The sequence below is a fragment of the Coregonus lavaretus genome (genome assembly GCF_964263955.1).
Source record: "Coregonus lavaretus genome assembly, contig: HAP1_SCAFFOLD_5703, whole genome shotgun sequence".
In the NCBI taxonomy this organism is placed as follows: domain Eukaryota; kingdom Metazoa; phylum Chordata; class Actinopteri; order Salmoniformes; family Salmonidae; genus Coregonus; species Coregonus lavaretus.
The window spans coordinates 7,501-14,978 of NW_028162078.1; the positions used below are offsets into that span (position 1 = coordinate 7,501).

The following is a 7,478-nucleotide window of genomic DNA, read 5'->3' on the forward strand; positions in this document are numbered from 1 at the left end:
ACGTACACTAGTGCTGAGCGATTAGTGCTTTTTGAGGTCAGTTTGGTTTTGGTTCGATAATTTTTTTAAATCATCACGGTTTTCGATTTCAGTATTGATTATTTTTTTCAACATTTAATGCACTACGCATTATGTGGGTTGAATGCTGTAACAACACAGAATAAAACTATTAGCAGAAGTCCCATGATGGTAGTGACTGCCCATTACTGCTTATCACTTATTAACCATCATTTATTCACATTACTTTAAATATTTCCGTTGTTCTGTATATTACACTTGTTTTATTTGATGACTTTATTATTTAATTCCAAGCCATCATCTCATCTCTATAGAGCAGCTGCCTATGCTGTCTGACAAAATCACTATTTTAGTAGTTCTTCAAAGTAAATAAGGCATACTTTTATGACTCCATCACTTAGATCATGTATTTTCAGGTAGAGATACCTCGCAAAGCAACTGCTCTATATCCCTCTCTGATCCCGCATTTTTCTGTCTCTTTTACATAGCAGGCGTAAAAGAAACACAGACCAGACAAGTAGGCGCGCAATGGATTCTGGGCATTGTAGTTAATGACCATGTTTTCTGCGCTAAACTATGTAGAATATTGGCCTGTTGGAAACTACAACTCCCTACTACATCGCACAGTTCGGGCTTGAACTGATTTATCTCTAGAGAAATTGCTGCAATGTGCGTATAATTGAACTTAAGTCATTAGTTGTTTAAAAAGTGGAAAATATACATTTCGGTTAATCGCTCAGCACTAACTTGTGAGTCATGTTTTCACACTCTCGCTCTCTGGCCAAACTGGGACGAGGTGGGTTGGATCGACACACTGATCTTAACAACATCTGAACAAGCCTGTCAAGCTGTCACAGTGCTGCAAGATGTGTTTGTGTGTGTGTGTGTGTGTGTTTGTAAGTGTGTGTGTGTAAGCTGTCCCAGTGCTGAAATGAGGCCGTCTGATTATTTAAATCAGTTAGCGCTGCATATGCCCCATGCACACATCACTAAACATCATGCTGGCTGTTCTCTCACAAACACACACATACACACATCACTAAACATCATGCTGGGCTGTTCTCTCACAAACACACACATGCACACATCACTAAACATCATGCTGGGCTGTTCTCTCACAAACACACACATACACACGCGTGCACACATCACTAAACATCATGCTGGGCTGTTCTCTCACAAACACACACATACACACGCATGCACACATCACTAAACATCATGCTGGGCTGTTCTCTCACAAACACACACATACACACGCATGCACACATCACTAAACATCATGCTGGGCTGTTCTCTCACAAACACACACATACACACGCATGCACACGCACACACATATACACACACACACACACAGTACATGCCTCTCTGCCTTGTAAAAATACATTTATTTATTATACGGTGTGCCAAACTGTGTGTGTGTTGGTCTCAGATAGGGAGATGTGGTTAAAATAGCAGCTGCAGGCTGGTCATCTGCTGTAATTTAGAGTGATGGGAAATATGGGTCAGATAAACTCTTATCAGTTTCGTGGTGGTGACACACACACACAGACACACACACACAGACACACACAGACACACACACACAGACACACACACACAGGGTCAGATAAACTCTTATCTGTCCTGCAGTGGAGGACCCTTGCTGTTGTTTGTCCCCCAAGCTAATAATTTAAAATGAAAAAGTATTTCTGGTGGGTTAGATGATAACATTCCCCTGACTATCTATTGCCTGTTTAGTAACTAGCAACACATGTATATTACTCTAGTAATATAATGTTATTACCATGTTATTAGTGTTAGCTGTGTGTGTGTGTGTGTGTGTATATGTGTGTATATGTGTGTGTGTATGCGTGTGTGTGTGTTTGATCTAGAAATCATACAATATGCTTTTTTAAATGGTGTTTTTCCGTCAGCTTGTAGACGATGTGAATGACTCCTGACTTTGTTTGAGCACCTAAATACTGGAGAGAAGCTGAGGGTTTTTTCATCAACAGGAGAGCAACTGTGTCATTCCACGAGATGAGTGCCTTTTGCGTTCCTTTGATATTTTAAGTAGAAACTGTGCACCAATATTAAATATCAAAAGCCTGTTGTATTAAATGAAGTTGACTTTAATATAGACCACATGGAGAATTCAATATATCAGATTTTTAATATCATAATAATTTATAAACATTTCTATATCGCTATTCATAACATTCTGAAAGCGCTTCAAAAGCAAATAAACAAGCAAGCAATACATCATGAGTAGCCTAGCTATAGTTAAGTCAACCAATAGAGGCCAAGTCATTGAGTGCATGCATCCTCCCAAGATGGAGAGGGACAGTTTATGGCTTGATCAGAGGAAGGTTGTTCAGGGAGATGGTTGATGAAGAGTCTGGTGATGATCATGGAGAGGGCTACTCTGGGAACCAGCCTGAGTCATCTAGCTACCGGTCTTCTCCTCCTTCACAATGTATGGCACCCACTTGGGTGATGCCTCAGCAGCACTGGGCGCCAGAAAGCTCACCACACACAGTTATGACTAAAGGCTTGCTCGGTCAACCCTGTGTCACTTCTATCAAGATTTGAACCCTCTTAATCGCACATTTTTTCCAAGTTTCAATTGTAAAGCCCTAGTTATTTTGTTGCTTTGACAAAGTAATTTATGAAGATTATTGTTTATTTCATGTGATTAATTATTCATTTACGTCTGTCCCTCATTTTAAAGTCAACCCTGTTACGTGAACTGAACTCTCGTTTTAATATGGTTAAACTATTCCTTTTTAAATATATATATTTTTAAACAAACATTGACCATCTAATAGTTAAATCATAGAGTTAAAGAAGATGAGCTGGCTCTACTCTTTTTTGCCATTTCCTGGTGTTTTGTGGTGGAAACTGAGCGGGTCGAGCATAACACATCAACCCTGTTACCCATAGATAGACAGGCTAGAAATGTTTTAACAATTATTTTGGTGAAACTTGCATTCAATTGCCACTCCCTGTTGCAAACAACAAGCTTCAATTCCCTGCCACAAAGGGATTTATGGCTGATTTAAGAAGAAATCATCAACCCTGTTAGGGTATACCCTGTTACTTTATTTGGCACTTAATAGGCACTTACTGTAGTAATTATTTTATTTACGTCTTGAAATGGGAAAATGTTGTTTATTAAGTTGAAGATGTGCTCTTTATGACAAAATGTAAAAATTTGGTGAAATCGAAAACAAATTGACCAAGTTACACTTCTCAAAAGGCACCGAATTGGTGGAACAACCCTACAGTATTTTCTACTCAGTTTTACCTCAGGGCTTCATAAAGTATCTAACACAGACCATCCAATAAATCTAACATCTATCTAACGAACACTAGGTCAGGAACTACATATTTACAAAAGGCTTGAGGGATTTCCCTGTTTTAATATGTACTTTGTTATTGGTTTCATTAAGAAAACATGCACAATATTTAAATAGAAAATGGGGAAAGAGAAAGAGCAAACCACATCAAAACAGACAAGGTGTCAAAAGAATCAGAAGAAAATCGCCATTATACAGGAAAATAATTACTCTGTCAGTCAGACATAGTGTAAGCCCAGGGGCTTTCCTTAAGAGTGTTCCTGTCTGTCTGTCGGTCTGTCTGTCGGTCTATCAACTTTGTATAGTCAAGAGCTACTTATAGGATTTACGTTTCAATGTTCATCCTATATTTATAACCCCCCCTCTCTTTCTCTCTCCAGGAGGATGCGGTGATGCCTGCTAAGTTCGAGGAAGACTCACGGATCTGGGTGGCAGCTGACACGCCCCTCTCTGACCCCGCCTTCCTCAGCTCCAAGATCCATGATTTGTGTGGAGACCTGCCAATCTTCTGGCTCCGCCCCACCTACCCCAATGGTACCCAATCAGCCCCTTTATATTGTCACAGGAAAATAATAAGTAATGAAAGTGACTCCAACCAATGCACATAGCAACATGATGCACTGGAGATATGCAAAACAGTACAATTAGTAGTTTTTTTGCAATTAACATTAATTGCAGAAAGTATTCAGACCCCTTAACTTTTTCCACATTTTGTTACGTTACAGCCTTATTCTAAAATGTATTACACCCCCCCTCATCAATCTACACACAATACCCCATAATGACAAAACATAAACAAGTTTGTAGACATTTTTGGTAATTTATTAAAAATAAAAAACGGAAATATCACATTTACATAAGTATTCAGACCCTTTACTCAGTACTTTGTTACAGCACCTTTGGCAGCGATTACAGCCTCGAGTCTTCTTGGGTATGATGCTACAAGCTTGGCACGCCTGTATTTGGGGAGTTTCTCCCATTCTTCTCTGCAGATCCTCTCAAGCTCTGTCAGGTTGGATGGGAAGCGTGGCTCTCTCCAGAGATGTTCGATCGGGTTCAAGTCCAGGCTCTGGCTGGGCCACTCAACGACATTCAGAGACTTGTCCCGAAGCCACTCCTGTGTTGTCTTGGCAGTGTGCTTAGGGTCGTTGTCCTGTTGGAAGGTGAACCTTCGCCCCAGTCTGAGGTCCTGAGCACTCTGGAGCAGGTTTTCATCAAGGATCTCTCTGTACTTTGCTCCGTTCATCTTTCTCTCGATCCTGACTAGTCTCCCAGTCCCTGCCGCTGAAAAACATCCCAACAGCATGATGCTGCCACCACCATGCTTTGCTGTAGGGATGGTGCCAGGTTTCCTCCAGACGTGAGTTCAATCTTGGTTTCATCAGACCAGATAATCTTGTTTCTCATGGTCTGAGAGTCTTTAGGTGCCTTTTGGCAAACTCCAAGCGGGCTGTCATGTGCCTTTTACTGAGGAGTGGCTTCCGTCTGGCCACTCTACCATAAAGGCCTGATTGGTGGAGTGCTGTAGAGATGGTTGCCCTTCTGGAAGGTTCTCCCATCTCCACAAAGGAACTCTAGAGCTCTGTCAGAATGACCATCGGGTTCTTGGTCACCTCCCTGACTAAGGCCCTTCTCCCCCGATTGCTCAGTTTGGCCGGGCGGCCAGGTCTATGAAGAGTCTTGGTGGTTCCAAACTATTTCCATTTAAGAATGATGGAGGCCACTGTGTTCTTGGGGACCTTCAATGCTGCAGACATTTTTTGGTACCCTTGCCCAGTTCTGTGCCTTGACACAATCCTGTCTCGGAGCTCTACGGACAATTCCTTCAACCTCATGGCTTGGTTTTTGCTCTGACATGCATTGTCAACTGTGGGACATTATGTAGACAGGTGTGTGCCTTTCCAAATCATGTCCAATCAATTGAATTTACCACAATCAAGTTGTAGAAACATCTCAAGGATGATCAATGGAAATAGGATGCACCTGAGCTCAATTTCGAGTCTCAAAGCTAAGGGTCTGAATACTTATGTAAATAAGGTATTTCAGTTTTTTATTTTGAATACATTTACAAAAATGTCTAAAAACGTGTTTTCGCTTTGTCATTATGGGGTATTGTGTGTAGATTTTAGAATAAGGCTGTAATGTAACAACATTTTGAAAAAGTGAAGGGGTCTGAATACTTCCGAAGGCGCTATAGGTGTGGTCCTCCAAAGGTGGCTCCAATAATGCCCGGATGTCAAATTATGTCGTGTTGGCTTTCATAGTGTATTGACTGTCTCTGTGCTCTCCCCAGGCGGGCAGAGGAAGAGGAGGGCGGCCCCTCATCAGCGTCGCCAGGCAACCGGGTCAGAGGAGGAAGTGGACCCGGAAGCAGAATTTAACCCCGAGAACCCATATCACGTGAGTCCCCTCAACCAATCAGTCAGTATGCCGCTTTACTCGAGATTCCCGCAGCAGAGCACTAATATTTGGCCTTAATTGACAGTGTTTGTTGTGTCACCACTGGCCTAACAGCCAGACAACATCCTCTCTTAGATATATAATGTTATGTTCACACGCTCATGTCAACAGTTGAGCATCTGACAACGGGTCAAGTGGTTTCTGTCCCGGTCCCGTCTCTCTCCCAGCATTCACAGCTGTGTGAGCAGGAGCAGATGTTGGGGTCACAATGTCACCTCGACTGTGTGTGTTTATGTGAGTGCGCCTGTCACTCAGAGCATGTGTGTGTGTGTGTTTGCCTGTCACCCCGAGTCTGTCTGCACCTCGTGAACCCCTTTAGAATACCAAACTAAAGTCCCATTGAGCCTCTCAGAAAGAGTGCAAATAGCTCCCCCGCGCCCCATCCCTCCCTCAATGTGTAGACCCCCAGATGTCCCCTAATCCCCACCGCTCCTCCTTCTCCTCCTTCCCCTGAGAGAAACAGACATCCCCAGACCCAGACCCAGAACCAGACTGTTTGCATTTGAGATAAATCATTGAATGAGAAATATAGTTCTACACAGAAACACATTATACACAGACATAAATGGGTGTATGGAATTGAAAAATGTCTATTACCAGTATTTCACCCTCTCTCTCTCTCTCCCTCTCTATCTCTCTCTCCTCCTATTTCTCCCCTCTATCTGCCTTTCCTCCCCTTTCCCTTCTGTCCCTCTCACTCAACATAAAGCGTGGCCTGGATGGCGATGAGGGCACCATGACCTTTGACCCCATGCTGGACCACCAGGGCGTGTGCTGTACGGAGTGCCGGAGGAGCCACACCCACTGCCAGAGGATCTGTGAGCCCCTGGGCGGGTTCCACCCCTGGCCCTACCACTACCGCGGGTGCAGGGTGGCCTGCAGAGTCATCATGCCCTGCCGTTGGTGGGTGGGACGCATTCTGGGCATCCTCTAAACACCCCCCAACCAGCCCTGGAGTGGTAGTCCAGAGAGAAGGAGAGGCGGGTAGAGAGAGAAGGGGGAGGTGGATTTGGGCAAGGGAGAAAGAGAGAGAGATAGATGGAGAGAAAAATCAAACAAGTCAATCAAGGATATTCAGTTTTCCATCATAAGATATGCTATGCATGCTGTAACACAGACTACAATACCATATGACATACAGTACATGAGTATTATTGCTCATACAATACTCTTTAGAAAAGAGTACTCTTGCATTCCACATACCCGTGATGACAAATTAATCCTGTCTGATCTTGTCACCTGAAACAAAACATATCAAAGTAACATCAATTAAAGTACAGATTTTATATCATGATATATGATATGATCTGTGATAGTTATAATGATTTGTGGAAACTTGTATGTAAAGAGCCAACACCTTTCCTTTTAGCTTTCTGATGTAAATAAATGTAAGAAGTATTCTGTAGGCTGAAGTATGAGTTGGAGGACTAGACTGTATGTCAGCTGTGCATGCCTTTAGGTATTCATCATTCTAGTGAGAAATGTTTTAAGTATTTCCTAACCGTTTCTCCAGAAGTAGGGCCTACTAACAACATGTGATGTTTGCTTTACATTCTCCTCAAAGGTCACTGTATTTCCCATCAGCATTAAATAACTATTTCAAAGTGCAAGTTCAATGAATAAACCTTTTTTTAAGTAAACATATAGAAATCATGT

The 7,478-nt window shown here is 42.4% G+C and overlaps 1 pseudogene across 1 annotated transcript in view; it reads left to right on the forward strand.

Moving 5' to 3' along the window:
• Window positions 1–6,756, forward strand: part of LOC311116546 (leukocyte cell-derived chemotaxin 1-like) — a 14,200-nt pseudogene extending 7,444 nt beyond the window's left edge. Inside the window, exons 5-7 of the transcript in view lie at window positions 3,743–3,896; window positions 5,656–5,762; window positions 6,532–6,756. The product of the transcript in view is annotated as a leukocyte cell-derived chemotaxin 1-like (transcript). The remainder of the gene's footprint in view (window positions 1–3,742; window positions 3,897–5,655; window positions 5,763–6,531) is intronic.
• Window positions 6,757–7,478: the final 722 nt, after the last annotated feature.